The 17,277-nt window shown below is 35.4% G+C and overlaps 1 long non-coding RNA gene across 1 annotated transcript in view; it reads right to left on the reverse strand.

Moving 5' to 3' along the window:
- Positions 1–683: 683 nt before the first annotated feature.
- Positions 684–17,277, reverse strand: part of LOC145681446 (uncharacterized) — a 183,647-nt gene continuing 167,053 nt past the window's right edge. The window contains exons 2-3 of the long non-coding RNA XR_014130780.1: positions 2,931–2,965; positions 684–797 (exon numbers count right to left, since the gene is read on the reverse strand). This is a non-coding gene — a long non-coding RNA (uncharacterized LOC145681446). The remainder of the gene's footprint in view (positions 798–2,930; positions 2,966–17,277) is intronic.

The raw sequence follows: 17,277 nt of genomic DNA on the forward strand, positions 1-17,277 counted from the left end.
CATTACTCTGCTTATGTCGTGGAATATTTGGATACATATTTCATCTCTATACCCAACGTAGTTAATTGTTTCTTCTATCTTCTATATCTTGGTGGATGTTTTTGCTCGGCAGCCAGCGGCAGCGACGCTTCAACAAACTACAACTCTGTTTTGCCATGCCAGCACATCTTATTACATGATTGATGGCTATTGCATATAGGTTTCTAACAGCAGATCATTTTTCGAAACGTTTGTCTTAACTTAATAGCACGGTAAATGCGATCATTTGCTGGTTCAAATCATTAAGACTGAAACTAGCTTCAACTGAAAACCAAATTTGTTTCCACGTATCATTGTAAAAGTTGGATCAATGATTCACTTTTTCCTTCTCGTGCTACTTGATATCCCTTAGTAAGAACATTGTATTTTATTCTCTTATAACACTTCAAACTCCGATTTTTTGATAATGCGAAACACTGAACACTTGGATAAGTTTAGTTTTCTGTAAAATTTCTCACTGACTGGAAGTCTTCTATATTGCTTTAGTGGTGTCAAAGCAAAGTATAAAACAGTCTGTTTAGTAGGTGTACTAATTTATTTGGTCATCTCAGATACACTTTGACAGAAAAAAGAAAGAAAGAAATGAAGCAGGTGATTCTTCCGTTTGAAGTACAGTCACAACACAGGAAAACCAATTTTTACTTATTGAACTAAGGAACTCTAGGAAATTGAACTTGAATTTCGTCCATCTCCACGTTGGATGTTCTTTCTTGAAGGGGACAATCATCTTGCGCTGGAAACTAGTTTACTGAGACATCCTAGAATGAAAAAAAAAAGGACGGTTACACATTAAAACTACAAAGATCTTCATAATCAAACATTAAAACAACAACAAAAATACATATATAATACATTTCATACAAATAACTTAAAAGTTTATTATTTTTGTGGAGGATACCGTAGGATACCCTTTTGAATAATAATGACAAATTAGTTTTACATCATTACAACGCGTAAGTGTCCTAATTTAATAATGCTAAGTTGGTTTTCTGGTCTTGTGATTGGGTAGAAAACATTGTTCTTACAAGTAATCGTGTAGTATGGATTTTGAACTGGTGGAGTAATAGGATTGTTACTTCTTTTCAAGGTGAGAATGTGAATGTCTTGACGACTAATGGAGAACGGTACCACTTAGATGTATTTGAACGAAATTGGTATGGAACACAAGTGGTTTCGACAAGACGACGCTACCTCCCGCGAAACGATTGTCTCGTTGCGTGAGAAATTCTCGGAGGTCTGAAGAGATAACCAGAATTGGGCAACTTGGTTATGTGACCTTATTCCTTGCTACAACTTCCTTTCGGGACTTCCGAAATCTCAAAGTGCTACGCAAATAAATTCCGAACAGTGCGAAAACTCAAGGAGGAAATTAAATGATTTATTAGCCTACAATAAACGTGTATGTGCAAAAGTAATTAATATAAATTCAATCGAGATAATGAAATCAGAGCAAGTCGTAGGGAATAAATGCCGAATGTCGTTCCATACTTAAATTGAAATATTTATCCATTGTAATGATGTAAAAATACTTACCACTTTGTAAGTATATAGTATTTTATTTAACATATTAAATCTACTGCTTGTAATGGGACACCTTTTACAAGCCAACACCTTTTCTTCCATGTGAGGTATTGCCATGGAATATTTTACTTAATGTTGGGTAGTTTATGGCAATTTAGATCAACTTTGAACGAAAGAAACAGAACATTTATTATTATTTCGCTTCCTAGATAAACGGCTAACTAGTGATGCGCACGAGACGAGTCGAGACAGGATTTTCCTGACAAAATTCGAGTCGAGACAAGGCTCTTCCAATAGAAAGATGTACATTTTTCGAGTCGAGGACATCATTTTTACAGCACATTTTCGAGACGAGACAGCCACAAATCTTGTCTCGTGCGCATCCCTACGGCTAACGGCATTTTTTTTTGGGGGGGGGGCGGTGTTAGTTTGCGAAATTCCAGGCGTGAACCTTTGCCTTCCAGTTGAGTTCTATGTGAGATACACTTGTGATTTTAAACGTTATGTCATTGAAGAGGTAGAAAATTAACATAATAATGTCAACAAGAATGATATTCCAGCAAGTTTGCTTGATTAGATATGGACTCAACAACAAAAAGACGTTTTTAATATCACCGCTGATACGTGCAGTTGAAAGAACTTTGATGACAAGTAAGGTGGACAATATCTTTAACTTACTTTGTTTGCTGTATTCTTTTTTTTTTTTTTTTTTTAAATTACAATTGAATCAGTGAAGGGTTCTCACTTACGATCGCCCAATCTGTCGCACGTGCACAATTGTAGAAACCAGCACACGTGCGAACTCTAGATGTGTTTGGGAGAAATGAATGACCGGGCTGTCAAGGCAGAAGCTTTATTGTGAAAAGTAGCCGATGCAGCACATATAATTGTCATTGTATATCGTATATGTTTCAACCAATAACTTTCACTTTTTAAATATTGTCCATTGATTTGAAGCACAGATGTATGTTGGCATCAAAACAACTTATATGAAACATTACCATTATGTGACTTACGAAGTAAAGCACTGTTTAATTTTTTGTACCTGTCTTGACGCAATCCTTTCTTGAGTGTTTCTTTTGTGAAAAAGACTTGCACTGTGACTTCCGTATTCCAAGTGATACATTTTATTAGTTATTCAGAAAACGATGTTCAGAAGAACTTTGTGCGGTTTTAGACAATAGACGGAGATGGCACACGGACACGTGTCTTCCTTCTAATAGATGGGGAAGGCATATCCAGATATAGATAAATTAATATATATAGATAAATTGATATATAGATAAATTAATTAATAGATAAATAGATATTAATAGATAATAAATATAAATTAATAGATAAATTAATATATAGATAAATTAACTACTTACTTTCAGTGACGAGTTGTTCCATACACAGGACAGCTCTAAAATAAACGAACAAAGTGAGTAGTATTAATTAAAAGAAAAAAAATATATATTAAAACATTAACATTAAAACAAACTTCAATCATGATATATTGAAAATATTAGTTCTTACATATTTTTTCTTTCAACTTGCGATCAGTTATTTAAGATTTTCCCTGGGAACTTTCAATACAGGGTGTAGTTAAATTTACATTAAAGTTGTACAATCCGATCGTGACGTAATGTCACGTGGTAATTAGTTATTTTGCACACACAACATTAGCTGAACGAGCGTCAGTTAGCGAAGCGGGTTAGAAGCCCCACAGGGCTCGTTTTATTCCACCTTTGCCCCATGATAATATCTAGTGACATTATATCACACTCAAATGGTGCGACTTCGATATAAATCTAAATTCACCCTCAATACAAGGGTTAGAAAGTGAAAAGCAGTGATGCCAATCCGTGGAAAAATCCCATTTTGTGGGATTTTTGACATTATTTTTTTTTGAAAGGGATAAAGGGATTTTTTTTGTCAAAATTGGCAGCATATATGGGATTTTTCATAAGTTTATTTCATCAATGCCAACAACATTCTCTATGAGCGAGAAGTAGATTAATGACCCTTGAATAAACGTGGAATCAGTGTTAATTGTCTAATTTTGTTACTTGAAAGCGCATGTTAATGTAAAAGTGATTTATTTTGGAACTTGTAAATCTCAAAAACAAATAACAAGAAACGTAAATTGTAAAAAATCATGAAGAGAAGAAAGTATATTACCACACGAGAAATAGCCAATTTCTAAAACGTTCCACACTGCATAACTGGAGAAGTTCAGTAGAATATTGTGGCACAAAAGCGTGATGAAAATACTAAATTCTAACAACAAAATATGGTCATTTTCATTAATAATTTCAATAGATTCTTTTAATTAAGGACAATACTAATTGGAAATTTACGAATAATTCACTTAAATATCGAAGAAAGTAAATAACATAATAGTAGTCTCAATTTTCATATTTTATAAATTTTATAATTACGAGCGCGTAGGAAATTCAAGAGCAAAATGGGGTTTTCTGCCTTTCAAAATGGGATTTTATAAGGTTCCAGGTTGGAATCACTGATAAAAATAGTATAATACTCCAATAATAATAATAACACACACATTGCGCACGATTGGAGGTATGACCTCGGAAGGAAGGAAATTTCCTCCCGGGCTACCCCCATGACATCATCACCTCTTGGAATGTAAGAATACTGCGACTTGAGATGTACTGTTTAAAAAAATAAATATTAAAATATTTCACTGAAGCAGGACATTTTGCTTCAATCAGACCAAAACACAAAACATGCTTTGGAAATTCGTGGTTTGGAAACTTCTATCAGAAAAGCTCCTTGTGCATCCTGTATAGGTCAAATGATTCCGTAGCGGAGACTGTATTTGTCTTGTTATATGTTTATTTTATATTATGCCATTCTTATTTCGTTTTCATTCTATACTAACCTTAATCTATTCTCGCATTCATTTTCTGTTCATCTCCCATATTTAAAATCTTGGACATTTAGCTATATATATATAGAATAGTTTCAGATACAGGATGTTGGCCATTTTACACTGAAAATGTGACAAGGGAAAAACAAAACATCAAGAAGAAAAGTGTACAACAGTAATGGCCCTCCCCCCAGAAAAATCATAGCAATAGTTACCACTTAATTTTGCACAATGTGAATCGGAAAATTCTTTCAGGTGGTTAAATATACCTGTGGTAGCTCGAAGTTTATTGAATTCAGCAGGAAGCCTGTGCATAAGTGACTTTTAGACCATTCTATTCTAAGTCTAGGTTTTGGAATATAGAAAACATTGGTATACTGTCTTGCACAAATGGGTACTCTGAAATTAAGTGAGGGAAGTAAAAAATAAAAGTTGATTTTCCGTTTAACTATTCTATGCAAAAACCAAATATCATTTTTCTTGGCGACGAATACTGTATGATGCTGTACTGAATATTTTTAGGATGGTTTCCCAGTAAGCAAGCACGTTTACAATAAGTCTAAGGTTGCCCTTAATTTTCCTTGATAAGACTTAACCTTAGAAATTCTCTCTCTGTGTATGGCTTTGCCAAGTGTAAATTGTAAGTCATGCTTGACAAATGTGTCAATTTAAAGGAGTTTTAAGACTATCCTTGTATTATATATTACTTTCAAACCTGAAACAAGCTTGCAATCGAGTAATTAGCAAGTTTGGTAAGGTCTGCAAACTTATGTAAGCCTACAGACTTGGCGTGGAAGAGTTGAGTCTAGAATGTATCAGGGTTCTTTACTGAACCTACGTAGCTCTGGAACTCTATAACGAACAATGACTAGAAGAAAATTGAGAGGACAGAATATAAGTTGGAAAGATGTGTTGGGTATTCATACACCAAATAGGGGAACAGTATTTGACTACAGGAGAAATTAAGACATAATAAATAGCTAACACCATCAAATTTTGAATTTCTGTAAATCTATACAACATTGTAAACATATGCGTAGTTTTTTTTTTTTTTTTTTGTAACAGTAATAATATATTTACTAAAAAGTAAGCTAGTCATCAAATTATGTAATTAAGATCTGCAATCACACAAACAACCAGTAATTGTTACTATTGGGTGGGAAATGTTACACATTTAGCATATGCTTGTGTAGATGGGTTGGAAGATGTTGATTAAAAAAAAAAAAGCATTATTGTATATTGTGATACAGAGGAAATTTATATACGGTACGATTTCATCAAATTACACTGGTCAAAAGGTTTTTATCACAAGCGTTCTGAGTAGTTTTCTAAGCTAAGTTGAGGGTGCTAAATTTGAAAATGAAATAGTTTTTTGTCTATCTGGCTCAACTTTCTTGTGACATGCTACTCTTCTTTATTGAAATCCTTGAAAATCGGTAAATCGCTGCAAATGGCTTATTCTGTCGTGGCTGAATTTAAGTAACTTGCAGATTTATTGATTGAAATAAAGTTGAGAGAAAGTGAGATGAAATCGAGAAAAGTGCAAGGAATTCCGATGCATGTCCCTGAGGTCAAAGAACGTACTCCAGGAAATGAGTGACGTTTGGCAACATTGCCGATGAGTCATATTGAATCACATAAAATTGTGTTGTGATTCTCGCCACATGTGTCGCAACATTCGTAGCGTAGCGTGAGAAGTGGTTGCAAGTTGTTCCAGGTTAATGAAATTTGAGTGTTGTGATCATTCAGGAGGAGAAAATGCCTCGTACCTGTTTCAATAGTGCAAATTCTTTTTGTTATATCAGTGGAGAGGTGACTCTCAAGTCGAAAAAATGACCATTGACCCCGCTCGTAAAGAAGTGCTAAGAACTTTATTTCGGGTGTAAGGTTGGCGACCAAGACAAGAAATGGGCCTCCCACATATGCTGCTTGACATGTGTTAGACTCCTGACAGGCTGAGCAAAGGGTTCATGGCATATGCTATTCGCTGTTACCATGATTTCGCGGAAACCGACGGATCAAACAACAGACTGTTATTTTTGTCAAACAAAAATAGCTGGAATCACATCGAAAGCAAAGAAGAGTGTACAATACCCGAATTTACCATCTGCTATCAGACCTGTATCTCCTAGTAATTAATTATCGCTACCAGTGCCTTCAGAAAATGTGATAGAGAGTGATGATGAATCTGGTAACGAGCATGAAAAAGGTTCAGAAGATGGAAGATCAACTCATGCCGACCCAACATTTGAATTGCCCTGTGAATCAAATACCCTACACATCTTGACACAAGGTGATCTCAGCGATCTTGTTTGAGATTTAAATTTGTCTAAGCAGCAATCAGAGGTTTTAGCTTCGCGATTGAAAAGATGGAATTTTTTTTTCCCGATGCAAAAGCGAGTGTTTTTCGTGACCGCCATGGTATTTTTTTTCTGAATATTTCTTGAAGGAGGGTGACGTGGTTTTTTGTAATAATATCGAATCCGTTATGGAGACTCTTGGCCATGCATACAATGTAAATGAGTGGCGTCTGTTCATAGATTCTAACAAATTGAGTCTCAGAGCAGTTCTTCTCCACAATGAGAACAAATTTCCTTCTGTTCCGATTGCTCACGCAATTAACCTTAAGGAAGCTTATGAGACTTTTAAACTGCTTTTCACTCCTATCCAATATGACAAATACAAATGGAATATCTGTGGAGATCTAAAGGTAATTGCTACTCTGCTTGGCGTCCAGCCGGGGTTCACAAAGTACTGCTGCTTTCCATGCGAGTGGGTCAGCGGGAACAAAAAATAATCACCCATTGTGTCAAAGAAAAATGGCCTACTCGTAATGAACCGCTGCCTGGACATAAAAATGTGGCGAACAGTCCTCTTGTTGACCCTAAAAATGTGTATTAACCTCCAGTGCACATTAAATTGAGACTTATCAAAAACTTTGCGAAAAGTATGGACTAAACATCACGTGCACTCATGTACTTGCGACAGAAGTTCTCAAAGATCAGTGATGCTAAAATAAAGGAAAGAATATTTGTAGAACAGCAAATTAGGGAATTAATGAATGTTAAGAATGTTGTTGATTTGTTGAGTGATGTTGAGAAAATGGTATGACTGCCCTTTGCAAATGTGTGCAAGAACTTTTTAGGCAACCATAAGGCAGAGAATTATGGCGATATTGTACATGAACTAGTGAGATCATATCACCGTATGGGATATAACATGTCATTTAAACTGCATTTCCTGAACGACCATTTGGACTTCTTCCCGGATTACCTTGATACCATTAATAACGCATATTGTGTATGCTTTCATCAAATGGAAAAGCGTTATCAAGGGAAGTGGAGTGCAGCAATGTTGTCTGACTATTGCTGGACTTTACGACAGGACTTTCTGAGAGAAAATTTCGCAGGAAATCTGGTAGAAAACTTTTTAGGTAAGTTTCTTAATTTTTACTTACTTCTATGCTACTCATTCCTTTGATTCTTTTGTGTACTAATACCGATTTTTTAAAAACTTTATGTAAGAAACTATTGTTGCGAGATCATGGTAAACACATATAATACGTAAGCTGCCATAGGCAAGCACAAAAAGCACTTTCACATGAAAACTGAGGCCGAAGGAGAAATTCTGCTATTTGATCTGGATTCAGGGCCAAATTATCTTCCAGAAACTTTGTTTTTGTGATAGAAAATTTATTTTATATTATTATTATTATTATTATTATTATTATTATTATTATTATTATTATTATTATTATTATTATTATTATTATTATTATTTGTATACCAGTGTTACCTATGAAATAAGTATTCAGATAAACATTGATAGGTTTCTTAAATTAGCGCCTTATTATTTGTTATCATTCATCATGTATTTAACATGAAACAGGCTACCATTTTTACACAATCTCTGGGGGACGACTTGTGTTTTTTCATCCAAAAAATTCAAAATTATAAATGAAGGTCAAATACAACGTTGTGAAAACATTTTTGGATAATGTAAGAAAATTGTATTTTCTCAACGTCTAAACAATTCGAATATTTTCAATTTTACTCATATATTCTGCCAGTTTTACTATTTATCAAATTACATGAAGTTAAAGAGGTGAATTGGTATTAGACTAATGAAACAAACAAAAATGATGATAGAAATACTTGCGTCTTAGAACTTGTACTATATTAAGGATATTACCCTGACGTTTGCCTAGTAGAAGTCATTAGGAAAATAAGGTATCTCAGCGGCGTATTTCGGGGGGTATCCGGGCTTAAGCCCCCCCCCCCCGAAATCTTACTTACTATAGTAAAGTATATGAAATATCTTGCAGAATTTTCACATTTTCAGGCAAAGCCCCCCCCCCCAAAAGTTAGCAAAGCTCCCCTCCGAAACAAAATCTTAAATACGCCACTGGGGTATCTAATGCCCAATTTCGCATCATTCCTAATTTCGTACTACTTTATAAAATGAAATAATACAACATTTGTGAAAAGTTGCGGAAACACTTATCATTAATAATAACTGAGAGGAGATATTCCGTTATACGATGGAATGTTATTCTTTTCTGTCATCTAGGTTATTTTTAAGAAACTAGATGAAATACAACAAATGATGGGATTTACTTGGTCTGTTAGGACCTGAAACTTAGCTCCTCATTTCACTAGCCATATATAACATAGAAGAGTTCATTAAATCATTTGTACGTACGTGTAGAGAGAGACGACAAGAATTTTAATGGTACGGTATAGTGAAAATTTTCGTACCCATAGTTGACAGCCAGTTAAAGGTTAAATTTTAGTAAGTTTATATATATATATATATATATATATATATATATATATATATATATATATATATATATATATATATATATATATATATATATATATTTAAAGCTCTGGTATAAGTAAAAACAGAAACAGATAAAATAAACTTTTACAAGTAATATAGTCAAATAAAACACATAACATGTATGATGGAAATATAAACCCTATAAACACTTGTTAACATTTATTTTTTTAAAAAATTAAATATAGGCATTGTTGTTTTAATTTCAAAAGATATTTGAAAAATTAACGAACGTATGACGACATTTTAACTGAACTTTTGATATTAATAAAATCGGTTCTCCTGAACTAATTTAAACGTGGATTTCGCGAAATTGATCCTTAGATATTCAATGATCCAGAAATATGACTTTAGTGCACCAATTCACATGTCTTTCTGCATTAAAACTCAAATTTCATGGCGTTAAATGAAACCTTGGGCGTCTAAATCAACAATTTCAACATACGAGCTTCACTCTCACTTCCAAGATTACTGTATTTCCTCCGTTGCTCCCCTTCTTGGCAGGATGATAAATTACTTGACAAATTCGACCACACTCTTAGAACAGGACTGGAATCCATTCTAAACTGTTCTTTGAAAGACAGTTCATGGTTACAAGCTTCCTTACCAGTTGAGAATGGAGGCCTTGGGGTTCGTCGAGCCATGGATATCGCCATACCTTCTTTCCTCGCATCATTCTATGGCTCACGAGAACTAATTGGATCTCTTCTTCAACAGGAGGTTGACTTAGACTCGATTCGAGATGTACAAGAATGCACCGATAAATGGACTAGTCTGGTTGGAATGGATCCCCCACCTATCGACAAAAGACATGTTCAGTCTGTTTGGGATGAACCTATAGTCAAGCTTCGTTTATCTTCACTCCTATCATCAACTAATAACCCAGATGACAAAGCCAGGCTGTTAGCTGTCTCTTCCTCCAAAAACGGAGCATGGCTTCAAGCCCTACCTTCTCACACACTAGGCCTACACCTTTCTAATGAGAGCTTTCGTATTGCTACAGCTCTGCGCTTAGGTGCTAATATTTGTGAGCCTCACTTTTGTCCTGCTTGCAACGCATATGTTGATAATAAAGGATTACATGGCCTTTCATGTAAAAAAAGTGCGGGAAGACAATCTCGACTCATATTGTAAACGACATTATTTGTAGAGCCCTCGTTTCAGCGGGAGTTCCTTCAATAAAAGAACCAAATGGTTGTTGCCGCTCTGATGGTAAAAGGCCTGATGGCATGACCTTGGTACCGTGGAAAAATGGAAAAGCACTAGTCTGGGATTTCACATGTTCCGATACGTTTGCTCCTTCCAACTTACCCCATTCTTCAATTCAGGCAGGTCTCGTCGCCGCTCACAGAGAATCAGACAAAAGACTAAAATACTCAAATCTATTGGACAAATATTGGTTTGTAACAGTAGCAATAGAAATCAGTGGGTCTTGGGGTCACGAAGGATCTAATTTCATTAATGAAGTTGGTCATCGAATAGCAATCAAAACTGGTGACCCCCGAGCTACTGCATTCCTTTTCCAACGTATCAGCATCGCCATCCAGCGCGGGAATGTGTCATCGATCTTAGGCACATTGCCTCCTGGTAAAGAACTGGACGAGATTTTTCTTCTATAACACACAATAAGACGGAAGGAGACATATCCGAGGAGGCTGACAACCACTTTGACTATGTTCATGAAGAATGTTTTGAATCCAGTTTGGATACATTGTTGGAAGTCATGGCTAATACCGGTAAATTTGGGAGTGGTAGCAACATTATCTACAGATTTTACTTTGTTACTCAAAATCGTTAAAGACCCGAATGATATTGTTTATTTGTCCGATGTTTATTTTGGAACAAATATGATAGCTACAGATAATCTATGTATTCTTAGATAACTTAAAAATGTATCAAAGTATTTGTATTGGTGATTAAAACGAAATTTCAACAATTAGTTATTTTGTTTCACTAATTCTCAAACATTTTACATTTAAAATTATTATTACATTTTTTCCTGTTCAACTGCGAGAAGAAGGGAGTGTAGCCTGAGGAAGCCAGTTGGGGTTCACTGAGCTCATTTTATTTTATCTTTCCTAGATAAAATAATTCATAGTACAATAGATTCAGAATATTTGTTATCAGAAATCCCGCATAGAGCAACGAGATCCCATAATGGCATTTTCCATCTCTCAGCGCAATGCATTGAATATATCGCCTGTCACAAAAGTGTGTTTATTGTATAATAAAATGCCACAAGGGCACCTAGATACAGAATTTTTAATTACTCGTATAAACAAAATTTTCATTCTAAATAAATTAGCTGTATAATCGTGCTATGTGTATTTTAACATATAAAAAAAAACATATATTTTGCTATTACATTATTATGTTATTATATATGTATTTTAAAGTGTATTACCATACAATGATGGAAAACTGTAATTAGGAATTGGCCTGTCGTTTTTCCGAAATAAATAATTAAATAAATAAATGTTCATTTTGTCAGAATTCAAACAATTCTTGGATTTACAGTGTACATCTTACACATAGATCTACATACAGTTTATTTACAATTATAACCAGTGGCGTATTTAGAAAATAAATAAATTTATATATAGTATATATAAAACTGTATACCTACATAGACCCAGTATATATATCCACTCAGGAGAATGTGCATAGCCCCCCCCGAAATAAAAGCCAAAATACACCACTGATTATAACTGAAATTTGAGAGTTCTGTGAGATTAAGGTGACAGGGAGACTATGGGGAAGTCGGACATTTTTCATTACTAACTTGACCTGCTCTCTAGAGTAGACATGGTTTCCGTTCGGTCTCCATTATTTATTTCATTAACAGTATACAATTATTTTTTATGTTCTGTTGTTCAATGTGTATTTCATTATTATTTTTGAGTAGTTTTTCTGGTGTGGGTACAATTTGTTTATATTAGCTAGTTAGAATAACAAGATAATGTGCATTTAATGAGTAATACAAGTGTATGGTGTTGATAGAATTTGAGCACTCACGTATCGCCTATGTAATAAAATTATTAATTGGATTATGTATAACATATATATCGCAAAATCAATAAGAAAAAGTAGGCACACGTACGCAGGAATTTATTTCGGGAGGAGTCCATAGGTTAGGGGAGAGGTTCAAATTCAAAATGAGAACAAATTATGTTAAAATTTGTAAAATTGCCCTTAAAATTAGATTAAATTTTCAGAAAAGTTGGGATTTTAGGGGGTTCGGACAGACAAAAAGGTAACGTTGGAAATTAGGCAACTCTAGTGCAAAATAAGGAAATACAACTACTAAATTGGGAACAATTGTAGTGAGAGATCTTTAACGCAAAATTACTAGATTTCCAATTTTTTTTTTTTTTAAATGACAACACATATCTATCTATTCAAACTAGAATGGACCCATAAAAGAATCTGGTCGGTTAATATTTAATAACTTTCTAATTGATGTATGTCAAAACATAAAATATACTGCGAAATTGGGCATATTTTGCCCTGTTGGTAACAGGATTTAAATTCATAATTTCCCGACTACGAGTTAACAACCACCAGGCTCATGCTAAGAAAATGTTTAGACACAGTGAAAATATAGAAAATATAGACACAGTAACGATGCTAGAGGGGTGTCAAGGAGTCGCCGCTAATGACATCTTTCTGCTCACCGACTGCCTTCCCCCCCCCCCCCACCAAACAATTTGTACGAGCCCTGTCCAGAAAGTAACATACGTTTTGAAATAAAAGAGTAACAGAATGAAAAATCAAACTGTTTTATATACTTTTGAAAGGTACTTTCCACATAAACTATATATTTTTCCACATAATTGCAATGCAAATTAAGACAATTATCATACCGTAGCACAAGTTTTTCAATACTGTCGCTGTAGAAATTTGCCATCTGCGATTTCAATTACTGCTTACACTGGCGTGCAGTTCTGCGTCAGTATCAAGGCGTTGTGTAGCAAGCCATGTCTCCATCGCAGGGAAGAGGTGGTAGTCATTTGGCGACAAATCCGGGCTGTATAGTGAGGGATCGAACACCTCCCATCCAAAACCATCCGAGAGCTCCTGGGTACGCTTAACCGGTGTGGACGTGCGTTGTCGTGAACAAACACCTTCGCGCTAAGTTTTCCCCGCGCTTGTTTTGAATCACGCGCCTTAACTTTTTCAGTGTTTCACAATACCTCTGCCAACAAAAACCTAATCACAGAACGCATCTCACAAGAGGCGGGGTTTTCTGTTGTAGTGCACGTTGTAACATGTCAGAGAAAGCACAGTAAGAGTGTCACAGTTCTCACACTACCACAGCTGGATGCGTACTGACTGTGGCAACGTTCTGACACAAAGATGGCGACTCTGCCGCGATAGGCCAAAACGTGTGGTATTTTCTGGACAGCCCTAGTATTATAATATAGATGAAGTATTATAGATCTATTAAAGAAGTGAAACTAAATGTCCAGTTTTGAATTTTTAGAAACCAAATCCAAACCTATTTAACTGCGGCATATATTTTTTTACTGTATTTGTTCAATTAGAGGTCACATTTTTATGCAGCGAGGGGAAGAAGGTTGATTGATTGGAGTAGAATGGGGATCTCAGTATCGTGGCTATTTGTCACCATCATGATAAGGATTAAAGTACAAAACTTGACCCGTCATCGATATATTGCCAAGTTTAAAACTATAAACTTCAAGTTATAAGTAGTAAAAGATAGAAAAGCAAGTAGCAAGAACATAAAATAAAATATAGAATAAAGAATAATATTATCATGACAATTTTTACAAAAAAAAAAAAAAAAAATGTTCAGCCAGGTAGAATAAGTATTACAAAGTGGAAATAACACATGAATAAGATTTTAACTTAAACTAGTATTATGTAAGAGAGGCACCGTTATAACTTTCAACAATGAAAAATTTGTGGACATTATTGTGTCTATTTGTGAGTATGGTAAAACGGTGGAATATAAAGTATGGCGCTTAATTCGTTGTACAAAAGCAGAGGAGTGATTCCTGAGAGTAAAACAAACAAAAAAGTTCCTATAAACATAAAACGAAAACCCCATCGTTTACGTGTTATAGGCTGCCGAAAACATGAAAAAATGAATTCTAAAGGTCCATAGCTCCAGAACTATGGGACCTACTGTAGTCGGGTCAAGACTTCACTTAGGAACTAGTATGTATTCTATCCAAAAATACATGTTTTAGAATCCTAAGGTACTTACGCAACAATTTTTATGGAGGTAGTTGGAGAGTACTTCATATCATAGGCTCGTAGTCAAACTCCCTCTATAAAAATTGTTATGGAAGCACCTCAGGATTCTGAAACACGCATTTTTGGATAGGGCACATACTAGTTCCTAAGTGAAGTCTTGACCCGACTACGGTAGGTCCCATAGTTTTGGAGCTATGGATCTTTAAAATTCATTTTTTCATGATTTCGGCAGCCTATAACACTTAAACGATGGGGTTTTCGCTCTATGTTTATTGGAACTTTTTTGTTTGTTTTCCTCTCAGATATCACTCCTCTGCTTTTGTACAACGAATTTAGCGCCATATTGTATAACAATATCGTGATAAGTAGTTGTTAATTTCGTGATACAACAAATAGTGCAAGAAACAGAACTTTAGTTAATAAACGCACAAAATTTGTCTCAAAATATCGAATGTACTTGTTATATAAACAGAACTAACCATAAATACTACAAAACAATGTCCCCAACTATTTTGTATGTGAAAATTAGTACTTTCATATTCCAGTCATTTTAATTCGAAAAATCATCATTTGGACATTCATTACAAACGAATTGCGTATAACATGTTTAAGTACACGTGCGGGGAACCCAGTTGCACAGATCAAACATTCTATTCCCTCCGCACCACTCCCCTTTTTTGATATCGCCTCAGACAACTAACATTATTTATTTCACTCGTCAGATACTTAATCCACAGTTAGTTCTTGCATATCAATCATATATGACACTAGCTTACTCTCTACTTCCTTGTCACCAACAAACGACTGACCGAGCTTAGGATTGTCATTCTTGTGATTTTGCCCACTACGCCCTCCCTCTTAAGGATTCAACTAGCATCACGGTATTACCTATATCATGATATTATTAACCTTTACCCTTTACGTTCCTAAAAGATTAAAGTAAATAATGATGAAACTAAACAGGTAAGATATAAAAACCCAACGTACTCAGTGAATATTGATAAATTGGAGAGTTTGAATACAAGCGAGAATACGGTTTATTAAAATAAAGCTATGCCTAGTCCTAAACTTGAATCTTGATGTCTGAGTATCCCGAACATTCTGCTGAAATATGCCGAATACTCAGCGAAACGAGACGCTTTCACAATATGAACGGTTATCAAAGGGCAGTAATAGAAATGTGGCAGACGGGAGTGTCCGATACTTACGCACGCTAGGATCACTTATTTTGTCTTACTATAGTCCACGTCACCCGAATTGGACTGTGGCATCATCCAATAAGCTCCCTGTGCGCTGCTACTAAACCTTCAGGGAGGAATCTAAGAATTCATAATCGATTTTGTCCGTATTTGTGGACAATTATTAACGATTAGATTCCTCTCTGAAAGTTTGGTAACAACGCACTGCGAGCTTATTGGCTGATGCCACACGCCAATGCGAGTGACGCGGACTATAGTACGTTTTGACTAACTACTCAAATGAGGTTTTCAAAATTTTCCTTGTTTTCGTTCCACAAGGTTTCATTCTGCTTTTAGTAAAACCAAATCCGTTGGCAAAAATAGCTTTACTGTCTATGTATGCAAACGCCTTTTATTTTGGATAGGCCAATTAGGCCCATAATGGTGTGTATAAAAGTCTCTATACTTATTCAACTTAGGCAAGTACAGAGTGTCATGTATGTAGTCAATACCACGTTCTGTCCGTATGTACCCGTCAGTTTTTCCCTGGTAACCAATTTAGAGAAAAAATTGATGAACCTCTGAGCTGCATTGAGAATTAACATAACCACCACCGAAAATAGAATCACGGGCGGCAATCCTGGGAGGTCCAAGGGATCATCTAAAGATTGCTTGGATGTCTTTGTTTGAATAACAAATAAACACACACCTGAGCGGCCTCTTCCAAACGTATACAGAAATTTTGGTGCCATTGAACAGAACTCGAGCAGATATACTGCGGATTACATTCTTTAGATAGAAAGAGATAGCGTGCGGGCAAAAACGGGGCAAACGCCGTCGAGGAAAAGGTGCAGGAAAGGAAATGTAAAATGCTTCAGCTCATTTCTGGGAAGGCAGGGAAAAACTTAAAAGGCTTCAACTCATTTTGCGTCTACTTAGGGCGGACAGGATAAATCATTTAAAAGGGTTTAGTTCATTTTGAACCGACCTAGGACTACAGAAAAGGCAATTTAAAATGCTTCGACTTATTTTACACACACACACACACTCCTAGAACGACAGGAGAGGCAATTTAGAAGGCTTCAACTCATTTTGCATACACACAGAGCGATCTGGGATGATAACCAGTAGTTAGAGCTACTAAAATAAGATAGAGGAAGATGATGTTTTACTGCTGTACGGTGTCCTAAATTTTCGATGTTCTATTGATAATTTCAGTTTTGCTAAAGCTGCAGATTATTCCATTGTTCGAACGCACGCTTTAATTTCAAATATATATTTGAATATGACAATACATATGAATACCGTTATTAGGATCACGCAAGTGGGTCTTATAAAATTGTAAACTTAGTATGCCTACATCCATTTGTCCGTTATTTCCAGTGGCGGATCCAGGGAGCGATCGCCCCCCCCCCCCACAGAAGAGAAAACTTTCTTATTTTATATATATAAATAAAACCCATCCCAGAGTTTGGAGCTCTTAAAAGTAGCTCTAAGCAGCAATATTAAAACCCACCGCCCGCCCAGAAGTCCGTCTTGGATCCGCTCCTGTTTACTTCACACATTTTTTTCAATGGATAGTTAGAGTAGTTATCTCGGTCC

Source organism: Thermobia domestica, chromosome 3 (genome assembly GCF_964235325.1).
Source record: "Thermobia domestica chromosome 3, izTheDome1.hap1.1, whole genome shotgun sequence".
Classification (NCBI taxonomy): Eukaryota; Metazoa; Arthropoda; class Insecta; order Zygentoma; family Lepismatidae; genus Thermobia; species Thermobia domestica.